Below are 22037 nucleotides of genomic sequence, written 5' to 3' on the forward strand. Positions count from 1 at the left end.
TAACATCAAATTTTATATAACATCAAGGTTGTGGCAGGTAAGACAGGGTGGACTGCCCTAGACAGATGGACGGGTCGATGTTGACCTCAGCTGGGGGTGGCCCTCTGTCACACTTCTGCTGGAGCATTTCCACTTGGCATGGAAGAACTAAATGTTTATTGGCCAAAGATCTTCTTCTCTCATCTACTTTTCTCCCTGTACACATCATTAATGTGCAGAGCCACACAACTGCTTTATTGTTGATACTTGGCAGGTCCTCTTCCTGGGTGCACTGATGTGCTGCATCACCACACATACATATTGGGCTGACTTTTAAGCCAATCTTATAGAGTGTAGCAGTAAAGCATCCAGCTCCAGAGTGAATCTTGTTTAGTTTAATCCATAAGTTGCAGGGTAGCTCAGGATGCTGGGATGCTTATGAAAGAGATAAAGAAAGCACATATGGAAGCATGAGCATGACGCTATATCAGGGGTGGGTAAAATATGGCCCAGGGTTTGGATTCAGCCTGCCAGGCCATTCTATCTGGTCCACAGGCCCCTCCAAAAGACAATTATTACTGGCCTGCAGCTGCCCCTCTGAAAGTTGACAGGAGGTATAGGCTTTCCGAGGTTGTGTGCCATCAGACCAGGCCAGTTCTTTGCCTCCACCACTGTGGGGCTCCCAGCATTCCAGCTGGGAGCCCCATGTAGAGGCACGGAGCTGGCCTGGCCCAATGGCGCATGACTCCCTGCAGCTCCCAGCACTCCAGCCAGGAGCAATGGGGAGCCATGCGTGATTAGGTGAGGCGGGCTCTGTGCCACCATGTGCAGCTTTCAGCACTCCTTCTGGGAGTTGCGTGCCATCAGTCTGGGGCAGGCTGGCTCCATGCCAGCATGTGGAGCTACCAGCATTGCAGCTGGGAGAACACACCTTTGGGATGAGCCAGTTTTGCTTTGTACCAGCGTATGTGGCTCCTGGCACTGCATCCAAGAGCTGTGTGTCTTTGGGCCAGGCTAGGCTGGCTCCATGGCTCCCTGCTGGAGTTGGCCTGGCCCGATGGTGTGCTGCAGTTCCCACTTGTTGTACTGGGAGCCTCACATGCTGGCAGAGAGGCATGAGCACCCCAAGAGCCCACTGCCTGATATTGCTGCTGCCGCTGGTGGCAAGGGCTGTGCGCCATGGGGGAGGGGCATATGGTAGGAGGCCCCTGTGCCCTCTCCACACAAACCCACCCATACACCCCCCCCCCACAACCTCCCACAAACCCCACACAGCCAGCAAGGCCAGTCATACCTTGTCATGCATCCAAAGATGCATCTCAAGCCAGTCCAGAGAAGTGATACAACATTGGTCAGGACGCAATTGGAGTACTGCGTCCAGTACTGGGCACCGCACTTTAAAAAGGATGTGGTCAGCCTGGAGAGAGTTCAGAGGTGGGCCACCCGCTTGGTGAGAGGGCAGCAGGACAGGCCCTACGAGGAGAGACTGAGGGACCTGCATCTGTTCAGCCTTGGCAAGAGGAAGCTGAGGGGGGACCTGGTGGCTGCCTACAAACTCGTCAGGGGAGATCATCAGCAAATAGGCAGAGCCCTTTTCTCCCCAGCACCACCTGGGGTGATGAGGGACAATAGTAATAAGCTGATGGAGAACAGATTTAGGTTAGAGATCAGGAGGCAATATTTTACAGTTAGGGTGGGCAGAATCTGGAACCAACTTCTTAGGGAAGTGGTCTTCACCCCTACCTTGGGCAAATTCAAGAGGTGGTTGGATGATCACCTGTCTGGGGTCTTGTGAACCCAGGCAGGGGGTCAGGCTAGATGATCTGTTCAGGTCCCTCCTGACCCTAGCTACTATGAAACTATGAAACCCACACCCACATCCCTTCACAACCCGCCCCCACACCCTCCCACAAATCCCACACCCACAATATACAAGAATAAGACTTTATTTTGAGCTGTTACACAATTGCCTCTCTATATACTATGCAAACACATGTAAATCAAGGCAAAAATATTTTTTTGAAATAAAATTAAAATATGTTACAGTAGATGTTTGAATTTTAGTATGATTTGGTTTTTTTTTCTGGTTCCAAGATGGGAGCCCTCCCTCCCCCCCTTCCAAACAGAGTACTTCTGGGGGCAATGGGAGGAAATTTTGGTTTCATAGTTTCATAGATGTTAGGGTCGGAAGGGACCTATTAGATCGAGTCCGACCCCTGACCCCAGCCAGGTGTCTGTCCAATCCCCTTTCAAACATCTCCAAGAAAGAGGACAGCACCACCTCCCTTGGAAGCTTATTCCATATGTTGGCAACCCCCAGAATTTTTTCCTGATGTCCAATCTGAATTTGATCTCTTCCAGTTTGTGGCCATTATTTCTAGTTACCCCGACAGGTGCCCTGGTGGCAAAGGTCAGAGGGTTAGGGGCAGGACTTCTGGACCCAAGATGGTGATTAGGGGGCAGGGCAGGGCAGGGGCAGGGCTACCCTTGCAGCCCTCTACAGCTCACCAGAAGTCATTAAGCAGCCCTGCAGCCGAAATAATTGCCCACCCCTGCGCTATAGCCTTGTAGTTAGAGTACCTACATAGGGAAGAGGGGGGATGGGCTGTGTGCCAATCATTATTCTAATGAATATTAATGATATTAATTTGATGATGAAGTAGATAAATATTCATTGGAGCAGGGACTAAAACCCAGGTTCCCCTCCCTCACCAACACTGCTCTGACCTTAGGCTGTAGAGTCAAGCTCACTCTTGATGACCCAGTGACAGTACAATGATGACTTGTACAGAGGAACAGTTTCATCAAGATGGATTCACAGTCCCATTGGAGAATACCCTCCAGCCAGTTGGTTAGGACACTTTTCTCCTGGGATCTGGGAATTCAAGTGTCCCACACCTTGTGTGAGTGAGAGGTAGGGTGAGAGACAGAAGGCTGATCTAGGCACCCAGCTCCAGGAGAAAGGTTGTGAATCTTGATTGCTTATGCATGCTGTCTTGCTTCTGAGAGTAAGGAGTCCAAATCCCAGCAAGAGGTAGCATTTAAGAAGGCTCTAGTAGCATACTAGCTTTGGCAGATCTTCTGCACAGGTGCCTAACTCTAGCCATGTATTGAACAGAAAGCCTAGGCAACAAATTTGGGGATTTACATTCCACTGGGCATCTAGACACCTAAGAGTTAGGTGTTACACAGCTACCAAATACTTCCCTGAAACATGAAGATGCTGACTTTTAGCCAGTTTTGGAATTATAAACTTCATTGCTAATCAACAAAGAAAGATTTCTACACCTCCCTGCCTTTCTGCCATCTGACACCACCAGGGGAAAAATCCTGCCTTATCTGCACATCAAAGAGCATCTCACACAAAGAAACTCTCATGGACCCAGTGGAACAGACATCCACCTTCAGCTTTCTCTGGGCAAAGTGAAGTTTATTTTCTACCTATGGGGACTTTTACCATTTAAAATTTTCCCTCGGCCTGGAGAAGGATGTATGTGCCCGAAAGCTTGCAAAGAAAGATTTTTTTTTGCGATTTCTTAGTTGGTCTAATAAAAGGTATCATCTCTAAACCAAGAGTTCTAGAGTTTTGCATTTCTTTTTGTCTCAAACCAACACAACTACCAAATACATCCCTGAAACAATTTTTAGCAGCACTTCTTTAGCCTTAAATTTACAGTTTCTATGGAGAGATCAGGGACTGATGGGGGGTGAAGTTTTGCACTAATAGTTCTATAAATATAGAATAACACCACTGAAATTATTATATACTAGTGTAAGAACATTCAGGATCTGTCCTTGGGTGTGGACAGAATCCTGGTCTGTATCAGCTAATTTATTCATAATGGAAGACCCTTGCAAATAAGAAAAATAAGGCTGTACATATCCAGTGTCATCAATAAGGTAGTATTGTTATATGCTACTAAATGAAATCATCTAATTAAACTGGATATGTATGCAGCCAAGGAGAACATGAGATAATTAATTTGCTTCACTAAGCAGAAAGAGAAGTAACTGGGTGTTTGAAGTGCACTGGATCATATAAAAATCCCATGCATGTAATCTGAATTATTGATCATGCTTTCCTTTTTCCTCTTTGCTTGGAGCTCACTCACTGCAATCATGCTAGCCAATATCCTATGAGGGTTACTCATAATAACCCCCACTGACAGCTGAGAACAGTATGCTGGCCTAAGCTTGATGAAAATGAGAACACAGTGTGGTTTCCAGGTGCATTCATTCTTTGTCTTCCCTTTGGAGCCTGCCAGTGGCAGTGCTGAAGTTCTAATGGGAGTGCCTGTTCATCAGAAGATGGACTGAGATCAAATGATTCACAAAGGTGGCAAAGCCTTTTGGTTAAAGAACTTGAACCACATTCAAATTCATGATTTAGGGGTGACTAGCTCTTGAGCCTACAATTCCCTTTCGGCCCCACTTCCTCCTCAATGTTTTTAGTAAAGTTTTATTGAGAATTAACTTTTAGAAAAGTCTGTTTGTTTAATCTTGTGGGACCTTCTATCATAGTAAATGTCATGGCAGATGTTGCTTGTCTGTCATGGGACCACTGTTTCTAATATGCTGCATCTGTAGGTAGCAAGCAGCAAAATGAACTCTTACATGCAAACCTAGGATTTGTCAGCCCGTATGGGACTGACTGCCTTTCATATCAGGCATTCTGACTTTGATGATTCTTGATGAAGAGGAAGAAAAGGTGGCAATGTATCTCTTTGATTGTTTAAAGCTATGCATATGGCACAGGAGAGAACTCCTTATTGTTTCTAGTAATGATTAGCTGATGCACTGAAGCATGAGAAGCAGAGGCATAGCCAGAACGCACAGGGCCACACTGACTGTTATGGTGTTGGTAGCTATTTTTGCTCTTCCTTGATCCCCAAAGGTGGCACCAGGGGCTGTTCCCCTGTTGTGCCCTCCATTTATACTACTAATGGGAAGTTTTAATGATTAAGACATTTTGGCATCTTTTTAAACTCTGTTGCCCCAATGATGGGGAAAGAGAGATACAACTGTTTCTAAACACGAGTTACTGGTTCTTTAAGGTGGTAAATTATCAGGTAGACATCTGAGCAATTCCTGCTTAGCTAGCAGTTGTGCTGATAACTTAAAGGACCCTGGAAAGTCCTATGGCTTCCTAATGGGCAGAGGTGGATTAAGATTTATTGGGGCCCCGGGCAAACACAAAATTGGGGGCCCCCTCTAGAGGTACACCAATGTATTGGTCGCATATCAGATCAGCACTGATAAAAGGAAAATTAGCATTATTGGCTGTTGGCTTTTATTGGCCAGTGTAACTGATACAATGTCACTGACAAATGGTGCACGAATGCAGCCGGGAAGCTTGGAGAACAGCATCTTGCCATTAAGTCTGTGGCTGGGAAGGGGTATGTGTGTGGGGGCAGATCAAGGCCTCCACGGTGAGGGAGGGGGTAGGGAAGGGACAGGGGCAGGGGCGGGGGCAGGTACTGCCCAGTCAGGGCAGTGAATACGACCCTGGGCCTAGAAGTGGGACAGAGCCATGGGCGGCTCATCCGGGGCCGTGGGGGAAGCAGTTCCCTGCTGCTGTGTGCACCCCCAGGGGAGGCATGGGGGCATGTACCCCTCCAGATTTGTGCATAGGGTGAGGGCAGGCTGCCTGCTGCAGGCTTGGGGCCAGGGGCTGCACTGGCCTGTTCCCAGTTGTTACCAGATTTGCCCATCACTTTGGGGTGTGCTCATTTATTAGGGATATGTTTCTAGGGTCTTTGTAATTCTATCAATGTGCTGCTTGTGTTACTTGTGTTTCTATATGAAGCTGTATCTCTCCCTTCTGCAAGTCCTTACCCCCAATGGAGCTATCTTGCAGGACTCATTTTCAGTGGGGCTGGGTTCTTCCAGCCACACCAAATCAGTCAAACACACACACACACACACACTAATGTGACATGCCTGACCCGGCTGGGTTGAACAGCATATACAGGCTGACACTCTCATATGCCAGGAATCAGTTCATTAAGGTAACAATAAACTGCAGTCAGACACAAGCACACAAGTAAATAGAATACCTCTGAATCTAGCTGGGTGTCCAGCTGACACCCTCATGGGCCAGCATTCAGTTCATTAGGACACGTCTGAGATAAACTGGGTCAGTCAGCCTATACAAGCTGATCCCCTTATGTGTCTCAAACTCAGCACATCACAATCTTTTGCCCTAACTATCCTAGTAGTGGTAGCTTCTTGATGAGTGGACCCCACAGTATTTCTGGGTTTCATAGGGATGTTTGGCTTAGGTAAAAGAAGCGTTGCTGCAGAGCAAGTGGGGAAGTGGAAGGAGAGAAGGAAAAATACACCCAGTTACCACCAGTTTTATTATAAAAGTTATTTATTGCTAAATATATGAAATTTATAATGGTACTAGTAGTAATAGACATGCAAGGAAAAAATAATACAATAATATTTACAAAATAATTACAATATTACCCTCGTTTAATTAAGTCCCGGGATGTCATTCTCCCTTTGTACTCGGCCTTAGTGAGGCCGCAGCTGGAGTACTGCGTCCAGTTTTGGGCTCCACAATTCAAAAAGGATGTGGAGAAGCTTGAGAGAGTCCAGAGAAGAGCCATGCACATGCTCAGAGGTCAGGGAAGCAGACCCTACGATGACAGGCTGAGAGCCCTGGGGCTCTTTAGCCTGGAAAAGTGCAGGCTCAGGGGTGATCTGATGGCCACCTATAAGTTTATCAGGGGTGACCACCAGTATCTGGGGGAACGTTTGTTCACCAGAGCGCCCCAAGGGATGACGACTAGGTCGAATGGTCATAAACTACTACAAGACCGTTTCAGGCTGGACATAAGGAAGAATTTCTTTACTGTCCTAGCCCCCAAGGTCTGGAACAGCCTGCCACTGGAGGTGGTTCAAGCGCCTACATTGAACACCTTCAAGAGCAAACTGGATGCTTATCTTGCTGGGATCCTATGACCCCAGCTGACTTCCTGCCCTTTGGGCAGGGGGCTGGACTTGATGATCTTCCGAGGTCCCTTCCAGCCCTAATGTCTATGAAATCTATGAAATCTGTAAGTATTTGGGGAAACTTAGCTCAAGCTTAACTAATACAATTTAAGTTCAGAAAGCTATGCCTAGAGAGAAAAAGGAAAAGAGAGAGAGCGAGAGCTGAGATCTCACCATTCCAAGGCACTCAGGTGATTTGTTGACAAGCAAAGTTCCCAGCATGATCGTTGAAGGGAGACGATCTATTTATCCCAGCTTCTCGAGAACAGCAGCGGATGGTGTCAGAGAGATTTCTCTCTTGAAGCACACTGTTTGCTGCTCTACAGGTTTCTTATACCCTTAGTCTAGTCTCGTCAAAGCTTTCTTTTAATTGTGTAAATCGAGATGGTCCCAAGCCAAAATTGACAGGGAAAATCCTGTTATATAAAGAGTTTCAGTTTAAATGAATTACCCTTCTCAGTGACAAGGGGTTATCTGTTTTGGAATATGTCAAGAAACTGATTAACAACCGGGAAAAACATCAAGTTTTAAGGAGTAATCAGACACCCAAGAGCCAACTTGAAATTATTATGAATGTCGAAGATATACTGGAAGGGATACCACATTGTTTCTTTTCAGATGGCCTAGCTATGCTTGCACTGTGAAGTCAGCATCTGTGTTTTGTATTTTACCTGTTGTGAATAAGCCTCAGCTTAGCATGACTTTCAGATTTTACTGTAGTCTTTTAACGGACTTAAGGGGATTACTTGGAGTGTTCATAAACTTTGTGGGGAGGACTTCCACCAGTCATCCCAGGAAAAGTATGACAGCATTTGTGGTCAGGGCTCCAACAGGCTGGATGCTGTGATGAACCCTTAACCATTGTTCAAATGTCGCCCATACGCCCTCTGACTTAGTCTCTTGCCTCTGCATTCCCTAACCCGTCAACTGAGTTTTAGTCAATCAAGTTTAAATAGGCCTCCCATAGTGGGATGATCTGCCCAAGATGCCCATTAAACTTTTCTTATGCTTAGTTCTGTGTAGATGTGTGTGTGTGTGTGTGTGTGTGTGTGTGTGTGTGTGTGTGTGGTGGAGGGATAGAAAGAGTCTTTTGTAAGTCCAGTAAGCTGGGTGCCAGGGCTCCCTCAGGAACACAAAGCTGACAGGTAACACAGTGGGAGGGCTGGGACTGGGGCTGTGCTTGGGGCAGGCAGTGGCAGTACTGGGAGCAGTGGCTACAGGGTACCTTAGGGAATTTTGGGGTGGCCATAGTCCCCCAAGTCCCTCCCACCCAGTGCTGCCCCTGCTTGGGGAACTGGGCTCTCCTGCCCTTCCTTCAGAAGCCCTGCATGGAGTGCCCCAAGCAGGGGAGGCACTGGGGGGAGGTGTCGGGGGGCTATGGCCACCCCTTCCCAGTCCCCCTTCCCAGCATCACCACCGCCTGCCCCAGGCAGCTGAGCCCTCCCTGAGCCCAGTGCCAGCCCATCCCAGTCCCTCCACTGGAAAGAGGCCAGTGCAGCCCCTGGCCCCGAGCCTACAGCAGGAAGCTTGCCCTCACCCCATGCACAAATCCAGGGGGCACATGCCCTGCAGCTCTATTTTGGCCCCAGGGCTCCAATCACCACCCTGGCTGGGCAACCTCTGTCCCACTCCCTCCCTCACAATGGGGGGCCTCAATCTGCCCTCCCACCCATTCCCTCCCTCACATCCCTTCCCCCCCATTAGACATACCTGCAGGGAGCTGGCTGCCTAGCCATGCTCCTGGCCACACGCACAGCAGGACCTATAATTTTTCAGGTTCCTCTGCCCCCTGGATTGGTGGAGGGACCGCGCTTGTAGCTTGCTCCTCAGCCGGGATGCAAAAGCTGCAGTTTTATATTTGGTGCCATTTTTGTCTCCCCAGTGCTGATTGGTTGAGGGGCCCTGGCAGCCCTGCTGTTTGCTGCCCACAAGCGAGGGAGAAAAACAGCATCAGGCTTAAAACCACGACTTTCACGTCTCTGCTGATAAGTGAGCCACAAGTGGGGGCTCTGGTTGGCAGGGGCCCTTGGGCCAGGGCTCCACTGGCCTGTGCATTAATCCACCTCTGCTAATAGGTTGGGTGTTTTTTAGCTTCAACATTCACCGCACTGTAAACACAGCTAACAGATGGCAGAAAAACAGTCTGGGCAGCAAGACCAGGCGGTCCTGTTCTGTGAACATGCCCCCAACACAGCAGCTGGCATGGGCCTGGGTTGTCCTCTGCCCTGTATCAAAGAAACTCTGGCAACTGTTCCAGCACTGTGGCTAATAGTGGCAGCTGCAGTGCCCCAAGCATGGCTGACCTTGGCCGTGTCTTTCCCTGACTGCTCAGTGATTCCTCCTCTGCTCCATGCTGGCTGCCCACTTCTTTTCCAGCAGCCTCTCCCACCTCTGTCTCTTTCCAGATCCCTCAGAGGGGTTTTGCCCAAGTATGTTTATTCTCTACATTGTAATCACATATGGGAAATTATCTCCGCTTACAGTTACCAAAATGGAAAGCAGTTTTTTTGTGGGAAGATTGTTGCCCCTGCTTGGACTGAGCAAGTAGGAGGCACAGTAGATTTTGTAGACTGACCAAAGTATGTGTGTGTGTAGGGGTGGATGGGATAGGTGGGGGAAGGGTGGGGGGCACATTGGGAATGCATTGGTTTCACCTGAAGTTTAAAACCAACTGTCTGGCAGTGGCAGCAGCATTTCTCTTCAGGCAGCGTGAGGGAGTCATTTAACTTCATGGCTCATTTTCACTTACCAGATTCCTTCTAAACTCTTCATTCCATGGGTGTTAATGACTCTATCATTTTTAATGATCTTGATGTTTCATCATTCAAACTACCCTTCTGAAGTTCTGCTGTCTGTGAGCTGCTTTTGGTAATGTCGTTCTTGTTTTACAGCCCTGCAGACTGTTTTTAACTCACTCCAATAGTCAGATTTGTTTTTGCTTCAAAGTCAGATTTGTTTCTGTCCTAGGCCCCTAGCATATTAGTAAAACTTCTGGTTTCTTTTTACCTGGAGAAAAATATATTTCATGTTATATGGGATGATGCACCAAACCATCTGCACTTTAGATCCACATGTATGTGTGTGTGTCACAAGCTTTCATGAGCTGGGGCTATCTTCATCAGATGCTGTGAATGGACTGACCAAAAATGGACTGGCCACCATTGTATCCACAGTATGCAGTGCACTTCATCAATCTCAAAACTCCCTGCCTACCCCTTACTCTTCCCCTCTTTCTCTGTCTTCCTTTTAATATAGCTGTTCCATTGTCCCATTATCAGAGGCATCTTCAGATCACAGCAGAGTCAGGTTCTGTGGATTTCTGTGTAAGTGGATGTCATTGTTTTTTATAGTCTATTTATTTTTTAATAATATATTTAAAAAGACAGTGGAGACTCCTTGTTTCCTTTCCTTTATTGTCTGTATTTAGACATGGGACAGAGATTTGAATCCTTCTGAGATGATCTGAAGTCCTGCTGGAGAGCTGCTGTGCTTGTTTAAGGGTTTCTAAAAGGTTTTGCCCTCTGCCTAATGTATTCTATCTCTGGGAGGGAGAAGAAAGATTTTTTTTTTTTTGCCTCAAGCTTCCAAATTGTGATGTACATGCTGGCCATACCTCCCTAATTACATTTCAGTTAATTGGAGTGCCTGGGACTGCCTAAAGTGCAGCATTGGGAAAGCCAACACCTGCTCCCAAAGAAGGTCACTGATCCCCAGACTCAGAGGTTGAGAGCCTGTCTTGTGTGATGAATAATCTCCTGGGGCTAGAGTAGGGTGAGTACTGCCAAGTCGTCAGTGGTATTCATCACCCCTTTAATTCACAGACCTGTTGGGGAATGACTCTTCATTCTGGGAATTTATGCAGAGAGCAAACGCTTCACAAATCAATACTGACAAGATTATTTGCACTGAAAGTGGCATGGGGGAAGGGCTTTCTCAGCTCTGTTAAAGAGCCGTTTAAATTGTTCACACAGCAGATCCATTGGACAGCGACAAACTCCTGCCAAGTGTTTAAATACAGAAAACGTTTTATACAGCGTAGGTTGGCCAGTACAGAACAGAGGTAACATTGGGTGACTGAGGTAGGCAGCTCAACTGCCAGCCATTTTGTGAAAGCTAAAACTGGTTTGCACAGTGTTCTTAAAAATTGTGTAATGAGGAAATATGAAGCAGTCCTTTTCCTGAACATTGTTACCTTTTACAGTCAGCATTTTATGTACTTGTTGATGTAGGACAACATTGAGGCTGCCTGTCTGACAGCTTGTATCACAACTACCTACAGCAGGGATGTAGCTAGTTGAAGTGCAATGAATACATTTTAATGATGAAAGATTTGTGCTAATATTGTACTGTACAAATGATATTTAAGACTAATTAAACAATTATTACTGTTACCAAACCAGGTTTATTAGTAGACTTTTTATAACAGTTAGGGTACAGGGTTTTATTGCCAAAACGGTGGTGTCTGGTTGCTAATCAAAATGACTCAATCCATGTCTTATTTCTGTTGCTGAGGAGCCAGATATGGGTCTTCAGGAACCAAGCCCTCCTGCTGCTTCTCATGCAGAGCTCATAAAGGCCATTCCCCCACCTTCTGCTTAATACCAGGATTTTATTTATGAACTTCACCGTTTCGTCAGTGGCTCTTGAGAAAATAAGTATTAATTCCTGAGGGCTATAGCAGTGATTATAGTATGTGGCTAGAAAAATGAGTGGAGATATTTGGGAGAACAACAGATGGTAAATAATAGATTCCTTTGTGAAGCTGGTGGAAACCTACTGCCTTCCTGTATAATGTGCTGTTATTTTACTAATTGTTCCTTGCAGGTCTTGGGCATCCAGGACATGTCTCTGCCAATTGCAAAATGGGCATGGTAACTGATTATTGCTATCACCCCAAATATGAATTTACCAGCTTTTGGTGGGGAAACGCACCTAGCTGTTACCTGTTCCTCGCAAAAAAATTCTACCTTTTCACCGATGCTGAATTCATTAAATCTAGAAGAAAAGGAATCATCTCTACATAACAGCTCAGGTCATAAGAGTGTGATGGAAAAAAGGTCAGGTACCAAATCTAGTCCCTTATGTGACTGACGCATGAGAACCTCAATTGGAGCATATTTGGTGATTAATAGATTCATAGATGTTAGGGCTAGAAGGGACCTCAATAGTTCATCGAGTCCGACTCCCTGCATAGGCAGGAAAGGCCATTATTTCTTGTGACTCCCAGGGGTGCCTTGGTGAGTAGAGCCTCACCAATTCCCTTCTGTGCCCCCGTGATGAACTTATAGGCAGCCACAAGGTTGCCTCTCAACCTTCTCTTGCGGAGGCTGAAGAGGTCCAAGTTCCCTAGTCTCTCCTCATAGGACTTGGCCTGCAAGCCTTAACCATACGAGTGGCCCTTCTTTGGACCCTCTCCAGGTTATCCACATCCCTCTTGAAGTGTGGCACCCAAAACTGCACGCAGTACTCCAACTGCGGTCTGACCAGTGCCCAACAGAGGGGAAGTATCACCTCCTTGGTTCTGTGTGTCATGCATGTGCTGATGCATGATAAAGTGCAGTTAGCTTTGCTGATGACTTTGTCACACTGACAACTCATGTTCATCTTGGAGTCCATAGGACTCTGAGATCCCTTTCCGCTTCCGTGCTACCGAGCAGGTCATTTCCTAGGCAGTAGGTGTGCTGGACGTTTGTCCTCCCTAGGTGCAGCACTTTGCATTTCTCCTTGTTAAATAGCATTCTATTGTTTTCTGCCCATTTGTCCAACCTGTCCAGATCTGCTTGTAGTTGTTCCCTGCTTCCGGTGTGTCCACTTCTCCTCACAGTTTTGTATCATCTGCAAACTTGGACAGAGTACACTTCACTCCCTCGTCCAAGTCACTGATGAAGACATTGAAAAGTATCGGTCCAAGGACTGAGCCCTGCGGAACCCCACTGCCCACGCCCTTCCAGGGTCAATACTGACCCATCCACCACCACTCTCTGGGTATGACACTCTAGCCAATTTGCCACCCACTGAATACTCAACCAAACATATCTAGATGTGATAGCTGAATACTCAACCAAACTAGGCTAGAACCTTGCTCTCCCCATATCTTAAAGGTACAATCTAAAGGCAATGGGATGATTAAAAAAATAATAATACCGGAAGTTTTAGAGCACCTTTAAGGATTTCCAAATACTTTACAAATGTGAATTAACATTTCAATCACATACGAATTGCTTTGCTAGATCAGACCCAGGCTTCCCCTCATCCCTTGCTATCTCCTGACAACTCTATTTGGCAGTTATAGCTATTGTAAAGATGAGCAAGCTGACATCCATAAAGTGTAAGTGCTGGAGGTAGGAACAGAAAACAAAACCACCTTCCACTGCACCTAAGTTTTAATGAGTTGGCTGCAGTATCCAAAGCTTTTCTGGCACAATCAGAATGATTTTTCATTTGTTTCATATGAGTTAGTTATAGAGCAGTTGCTGAGATTTTCTTCCTTCTGCTGCTTTTGAGCAAAGGTTACCAATGATACTAATTCCAGGAGCCATTTCTATAATTTCTTATGTTCCAGGAGACTCAAGCAAATACCTTATTAGCAAAATACAATCAAGCAGCTATTAAGAAAACAATATTTGTAATCCTGAAAACAGCAGAGACTGCTAAGCTTCCCTTAGAACAGAAGATTCTTAGATTGACAACAATATTCTATTTCCGTTCAAGCTGTGGCTACATTGCAGCTGAAGGTGGGTTACATTACAGAATGGATAGCCATGCCCATGGTAGCTTAATTCCAGGTAACATGAATAACTGTAGCAGCGAAGATGGGGCGGCTCTGACTGGTAGAGCCACTGTGGGGACCCTAGGTATATATTTGGGTTGTGGTGCCACATACTCCCTGTGCTGTTCTTACCTGTGCTAGTTATATTAATGTTAGGATAAGTATGCCTATTCATGCTGCAATCATCACAGTGTTATTTACTGTTGGCGGCAGTGTGGATTTGCCCATACAAGCCTCAGTTTCCTGCTACTTGTGCCTGCTTGTTATATAAAAAATTGTTCCTCTATTTGGCTTTATAATGACCTTTGGGATTCATTATATATTTTTCTCTAAGCAGAAATTCTATTGTGGATGGATAAAACTTGTTTTCAGATAGTCAGGACAATGGACAACCCCATAGTTGCACCATAACGTGTTTCCTTCAGGACACTATCCCTGCATAGAAGCTAATTTAAATCAGATTTTTTGTAAAATATAAAGCACTCTAAACTTGGGGAATCACTCTGCTTTGAGTCTACGTGTTAATGATTAGAAACATTTCAAATGTGTCGTAAACATTTTTAAAAATTTCTTCTATCAAAAACAACTCGTTTCCAGGAGTCAATATCCTAATATATGTCATGGTTCTGGATAAGTGTATGCTATTTAAGTAGAGGAACAATTCAAACACCAGGCATACACACTAGTATGTCATTTCAGTGCCTGGGACTGCTGCCAGGTACAATATACAGTAGAGCTCTGTATACGTCATAAACTTGACTGTCATAGATGCAGCATAATAAAGATGTGTGATGGCTGGACTGCCTTGCCTTGGCCAGTGTAGTATTTATTATGTACGCACCACACAATAAACCTCTCTTCATTCAAATGCCACCTTAACATTTACTTCTTAAAAAGACATTCAGTGGTAATCTGTCATTCAGTGATACCACTATGGGTTTTCCTGGTAGATGGGTATAGTTGGGAGTGCCTTGAAAGAGGCTTGGGAAATAGAACGTGAAACAAAACTCTTAGAGCCTTTGTACACACCACAAAATTGGCCTTTAAAGTGGCTTAAATGTCCCTTTGCACTGCTTTAATGGCGTTGCTGTTTGCATGCTCTGCGTCTTATTCCGCTTTAAATGACTTTGGTACATAGCAAGATAAAACACCCCCAAGGTGGCAGGACATTGAATTATGCTTCTGTCTTGTTATGATGTTTCATATTTCACAGGAGGATGGGTGCTGGAAGGTTCTCCTGGGCTAGGAATTTCTCTTGTGTACATCATCATAACAAGAAAGAAGCATAATTCAATGTCTGGCTTCCAACAGACAACTCTGAGGTAAATAGACTGCTCCAGCTTTTACCCGAGCCTATTTTGCATAAAATGAACTTTGCCAACCAGGAGATTCTACACCACCTTTCAGCCCTCCTGTGAAATATTAATTTTCATTTCCACCTGGGAGAAATTTTACAATCCCAACAAACCAGTATGTAACTACTAAGCTATTTACCTATCTTAATCTTGACCATTTACTTGAACATTATCCCTTTTTCCCTACTTTTCATCTCCCCTAGGTATTTGCATGGCTCCCATTCAGTATAGGTCTGAGAATCTCACAATCCAAGGAAGGGACAACTATTACTATACAGATGAAGAGCAGAGGCATAGAGAGCTTAAGTGTCATGTCCAAGCACATACATGAAACCAGGAGCAGAATAGGGGCTCAAGTCCTTGTTTACCCAAGTCCTAGACTACTGCGATTATCAGTAAGTAGGTCATTATCCCACTCTGTCTTTTTACAGTGCACTCTGTTCAGGGCAGAGATTGAATCTTCCTGGAAGTTTGGACATTGTCCAGCACATAGAAGTTTATATCATCAATGACAAGGACAGCTTGGTGCCCTGATGAAGTTCTTATGACAACTTAGTCCTCCAGATAGTAGAGAAGACCCAAAGAGTTTTTAATCTGAATAAGGGGAGCAGGAAAAGAGTGAGAGTTCCTCAGAGGTAAAGTGACTTTCCTGAGGCCACGCAACTCATTAATACGGTTCTAGCCAAATTTCCATCAACACAGCTAAAATTGAAACCCACTTAATTTTTTTTAAAAAAGATCAGGGCACTTCAGACTGGTTTCTGTATTTAGCTACAATCAGTGTATATTATTTGATAAAAACCAAGGAGCAGAACATTTCCTGGGGATTCATTATTGTGTGGGGTTAACTATCCCTTGGGCCTCCAGTTCCTCTCAGAGAGTAATTAATCCCCAGAAAATTATCCTCTGCCTGGATCATTATTACTTACACAACCACCTTATTAAATATAAATTAAATGTGTCTTTGGAGAATCTTAAATCAAATGGGGAGACTACAGAGTTTATTGAGTCTGGAGAAGAGAGGACTTAGGGGGGATTTAATAGCAGCCTTCAACTACCTGAAGGGTAATTCCAAAGAGGATGGAGCTAGACTGTTCTCAGTGGTGGCAGATGACAGAACAAGGAGCAGTGTTTCTCAAGCTGCAGTGAGAGTTCTCCTAATATCTAAGGTTATCTAAGGTTAGATATTAGGAGAACTCTTGCTGCAGCTTAAGACCACTGCTCCTTGTTCTGTCATCTGCCATCTCTGAGAACAGTCTAGCTCCATCCTCTTTGGAATATTAGGAGAACTCTCATGAGGAGGGTAGTAAAACACTGGAACAAGTTACCCAGAGAGGCTGTGGAATGATCCTTGGAGGTTTTTATTAGACCCAGCCAGACAAATCTTTGGCTGGGATGGCATAATTGGGGATGGTCCTGCTTTGAGCAGGGGGCTGGACTAGATGACCTCCAGAGGTTCCTTACAACTCTAATTTTCAATGATTCTGTGATTTTTTTCCTGTTATATTTATAACTACCTTCTTACCCTTGACTAGTTTTGAAGGCAGGTGCTTAGCTGGTGCAAACTGTCATAACTGACATCAGCTGAAGCTCTGCCCCTCTGTGTTTTGGATGCAAATAATTCAGGAGTGAAAGGTATAAAAAGCAAATTCTCACCCCACATTGGTTAAACCACTAATACAAATGTAGTTTCAGTCTTTTAGGAGTCAACATGCAGTTCCCTCTTCTCTGTAGTTGAGGGCTCCGGCAACAGTCTGCCCTAAGGCATGTGTCAGTCCCTGTGCTCTAAACAACAACTCTTAACAACCTGGGTCAGCTTTTCTACTAAGGGTCTATGGGAGGCCAGAGCTTGCAATCAGTTCCTAGTCTGAATCAGGTTTCTTTCTCCCCATTGGAGCAGTTTGTCTGCTGCATATCTAGATCAGCCCTTACTTGCTGAGCTCTCTTCCACTGAAGTCAGTCACCTAGTACAGATGCAGCAGGTGGAGCAGGTTGACTAGTTCTAGGCCTCCTGGACTTTAAGGAGGCCTTGTTGCCCCGTAACAATGACCCATGCTAATTTCTGTCCCTTGAAGTATTTTAGATGCATGCAGGTCAGCATCTGAACATGCTAACTGAGGCAAAAGGGAACCTCTTGGCAGCTGAGAATTTAGCATCCATATGGTAAAGACTTTAAATGGAGCACAACAACATAGAGATTTTTCCTTTTTGAAAATAAACTCTTAAGCCTGTATTTCACTGGGCCTCTGGTTTAAGACTTGATGAGCAGTAGCGGCCTTAGGGGAGGGCAAACCAGGCAACTGCCCAGGGCCCCACGCTTTATAAAAATAAATTAATTACACTGAATATTTGTATTATCAATATTATATTAAGATATTTCATTGCAGTTTCATGGATAGGGCAAAGAGAAATTGAAACAGAAAATGTCCAACTTGCTTATAGGTCGTCAAAATTAAGTCTCTAAGCCAGTGGTTCTGAACCTTTTTCAGTTGACGTACCCCTTGGTCTCAGAGTGAGACTTCACATACCCCCTTACACAACTGAGTGATGGGTGTTCGGAGCGATGTTTCTGGTGCGAGGTTGAGGCATGGAGCAGGAGTAGGAAATCTGGTTTCCACGTGCATGTGTGGTTTACAGCAGTAAAACCCTGGCAATTTCAAATTGTCCAGACCTATTTTTTGGCCCCTTCAACCTGTGTTAGACAATGTATGAAATATATCTCATGTACTCCCTGATGAGGCTTCACGTACCCACTGAGGGTACATGTACCCCCAGGTTCAGAACCGCTGCTCTAAGGGGTCCCAAATGACTCTCTTGCTTAGGGCCCCAACAACCTTATGGTCACCACTGCTGATGAGCGGGGAGCCCAGGTTCTGGAGGGCGTGGTGCTGGTCATTCAGTATATAGCACTGTCTTCTGTTGCTTCCTGATACTGGCCTAATGCCTCAGCGTGGTGCTGGTTTTAGAGGTGTATTTTCTTGGAGGCCCATAATTACCATTTGTGTCCATAGGTTGTGTCCACCATAAATGATGACAGATGTTACCATTTGTTCATATGGTTGTGTCCATAGGTGTTAACCCAGATTAACACTTGGGTTGAGTGTTAATCCTCCTGGTCTGGTGAAACACTGATGTAGGCAATAGCATTCTGCCTTTATTAAAAATAATCTGAAAGTTCAGTTGGATATAGACCTTCATGTCCTGCCTATGTCATGTTACTGCAGGAGTGGGCAAAATGCGGCTTGCCAGGCCATTCTATCTGGGCCATGAGACCCCTAAAAAATTTAGAAAATTAATATTAATCTGCCTTGGGCTGCCTGTCATGCGGCCCTCGATGGCTTGCTGAAACTCAGTAAGCAGCCCCCTGCCCAAAATAATTGCCCGCCCCTGTGTTACTGTGTATACTGTTAAATGGTTGTCAAGTGGGAGAGTGGGGAGGGGGAGAGGGGCTCATGGTTTTGAGAAGGGGAAAGTGTGTGTGTGGAGAGGGGGGTGCAGCACGCTTTCCCACACTGGGAGCTCCACAGCAGTGGCTTGGCTGCTGCTGCCCTTGTGTGTACTCCTGCCGGCATATGCACTCTGCCCACCCCAGCTGTTGCTTTTAAAGCAGCAGCACCTGGAGGTTGTTTTGGAGTTCCTGGCATGGTAATTCTGCCAGAGTGCAGACTCCACAGGTGTGGGGGCTAATTCTAGTTCCCCTCTTAACTTGGTACCCAGGACAGGTGCCTTTCTCACCCAACCTTAATATATATATATTTTATATATTTGCAATGGAATCCAATCCATAAAAGAGGACTTGAGATATCTGAGTGTTAACTCCCTATGAGCTGATCTGGAAGCATTTCCAAATCAAAATCTTTGGTTTTCCTCTAAAAATATTTAGGTTAGATGTTTGTTTTTATCTGAAAATTTGAAATGAAAATTGCTATTGAAGATGCTTCCTTTTCAGGGGAAAAATCCTTTGTTCAAACTCCAGTTTTCTGTCAGACAGTTCAGATTGGATCTTTCAACCAGCAAAACAGTAACAGAATTAGAAATGGAATCCAGGATAGTCCTGACTTTTCTTTTCGTACTGAAAGTACAATACCATTCCTTCTCAATAGTGTAAGTATTGGTGGTGCTCCCTCTCTCTTTCTCTGTAAACCTATTAATCCTGAAATTTGCATATGACTCATGAGACCTGCAAGCTGATAAAGACATGTTTCTTTGAGCTGGATTCTGAATTAACAATGCTCAAAAATAGGTAATTGGTAGTTTTCTACCCTGGATTTTAGTTGAGAGAGAACATCTTACTACATGTGAAAAATTATGTAAAAATAAAAAATATATATAAATAGAAGGATTAGAACAAAATCAGAAGCTAGTAAGCATTAAAGATGTATGTTAATATAATATTATTGAATACTTGCTGGCATATAACATTGACTTTTTAATGTCACTTTGTGATACGAAAGAAGTTTATGATGTCTCTTGTTTGATTTTCTAGCCATCAGCAGCAGCTGAAAGGTGAAATTTTTGAACCATAGTTGCCATTGATGTTTTGCAGTACAGTGACATTTTTAGGGGACTATTTCTATAATCCTAAGGTAGCAAAAACGGCTTGTTCTGTTAATGTTAATAAAAACAAACATAAAACAAGGTGGAGCAAACCAGCGTATAACTATGCAAATTTCAGATTTCAAAAGACTGATTTTTTTCCTAGTAAAATAAAAAGTTGTACAGTGCAAAAGAAGCAAGTCATAGTTTGTCTTTAATACTTTTCTCAGATTCTCAGTCTGAATTGCACTTCTACACTTTTGCTGTTCTTTTGTCAGTATTATTCCTTCAACAATGCTGCCGTTTCTCTGCCCTGCTTTGTGAGTGTCATGCTAGTACAGATGGACTAGTTGAGCTTTGTGCTGTTTGATATGAATGTCCCAGTGAAGCTTGTATCATTCCTAGATTCTGTCTCGGAAATGAAGACTTCAAATTCGTAACCAATAGTATTTTATATAAGTAGATACAAAAGGTATTTCTCCTGCTTCCTTGTCATACTTGTATTCTCAGCTGTGATACTATAGAAAGAGATGATTTTTCTTTTGTTAAATAGTCACTTTCGATGTTTGCTTTCATGTGATGGGTTTTACTTGTGACAACCACTTTTTCTAAGCTACTCACTGGCTTTTCAGATCAGCACAATCTGCTGGGTAAGAGATAAATAGCACCAATGGTAGGAAATAGAAGAGTAGCTTGGATACAAGCAGAGATGAACCCAAGCCATGACATTTGTAGCCAAGTATGGACAGTTAAACAACATCCTCGCATGATGGAGGTGGTTGGCTCTAGGTCTGTGATTCTCAACCAGACTGCCATGATACTCTGGGGTGCCATGAGATTCTTTCAAGTGTGCTGTGAGGTGCCACAAAATATTATCACCAGTATGTGTACAAATATCTAAGCATAAGTTGCAAGATAAACCCAGAGGGCACCTGAATATGTATGGTGAGGCTGCTTCAATGCGCTGTAATTGCAGTGCATTGGAACAGACTTGATTAATAGAGTCTGCTGGAGTGTGGTAATTACTGCACTACAGATGACTCCAGTGTCGCATGTATCAGCATCACCATGCTGAAAAATGGCAGTGGGACGTGCTCTTGGAGCCACTCTAATTAAAGCATCATCCCTCCACCCTGCCTCCTGGACCACATGTATAAACACGCAGAGATTTTAAGTAGGAATCCATAGCATCAAAAACATTCTTTCTGAATACTTTGCAACAAAAAATTGCTAGTCAAAAGATGGGTGAAAGCTAAGAGTAGACCTTTGGTTTAGTTCAATTTTACTTGCAATATTTTGTTCAGGTTCATTTTTTCATGAAGGTATTTGTGAATTGTATTCCTAAACACCACCCTTCCTAGATGCCATCTTTCTTTGCACAGATGCCCATTTTTTTACGTTGTCAAGATCCCTCTATTGAGCAGCCCTGATTCTTTACTGCACCTCTCTTTATGCAATGTGCATTTAAAATACTGTGTAAAATACGATGGGCAATACTGATTTGGTACCAGTTTGTATTTTGTACAGGTATGAGTGGTGAAAACAGTGGCAAGGGAGTGTGGGAATTGGTTCTACAGTTCAGAGACTTGCTAAGTTCTGTCTTTTTTCCAGTACTGTAAGGATGTTCTGTTCTTCAATATGCAAAAATACCAAAATAGTGAAAAGAAAACAAACCCTCAAAAAATTGCACTTGATGTTAAATTTGTTATAAAGAATTGTTCAGATTGTTAACAAATCCCAGTGAATTGCTTATTGCCATCTATAATGTCTTCTATTGATTAACTTAGAGTAGACTCTAAGGGCACATCCAGACGAACCCCTTTGAGATGGGGCAAGAGGCAGGTGTGGGAACAAAAAAATGTTCCCTGCACTGCAAACTTGCAATGCGGGGAGAAAATTAGACCCCTGGATATCCAGAGGTCTAAAAAAAGCGAGCTAAAAAAAACAGGGGGACTGAGGCAACTGGAGGCTGGGTCCTCCAGAGAGATGCTCTTGCTGCCAGGGCATCTCCATGGTTGGCCCCTCGCCCTGGTGCTGAAACGCATGGCTGGCCAGGCCGCTTGTTCAGCTGAGGGCTCTAGTACTGGTGAGTAAGGGGTCGGGGGGCTGGAGAAGGGGGGAGAGGACCATGGGGGGGCCTGCCATTCACTCCCCCAGGCCCCCGATCTATGTCCTGCCCAGGCCCTCCCCCCACTTGCTCCCCCCCAAGACTCCCCCAAGCGCTGCCCAGCCAGGTCCTGCCACCCTTGGGGCCCCTCTGCTGCTTGGTTGGGCCAGGCTCCTGGCAGCATGACCCAGCACGGTGCATGGGGAATGCGTGCAGCACCCAGATGGGTCCTGCCAGCCCTGGGGCTGCTCCTGCCCTTTGGCCGCCCCGGCCGGGTGGCCGGGGCAGCCCC

The sequence above is a fragment of the Alligator sinensis genome, unplaced genomic scaffold (assembly GCF_000455745.1).
Source record: "Alligator sinensis unplaced genomic scaffold, ASM45574v1 scaffold1141_1, whole genome shotgun sequence".
Classification (NCBI taxonomy): Eukaryota; Metazoa; Chordata; order Crocodylia; family Alligatoridae; genus Alligator; species Alligator sinensis.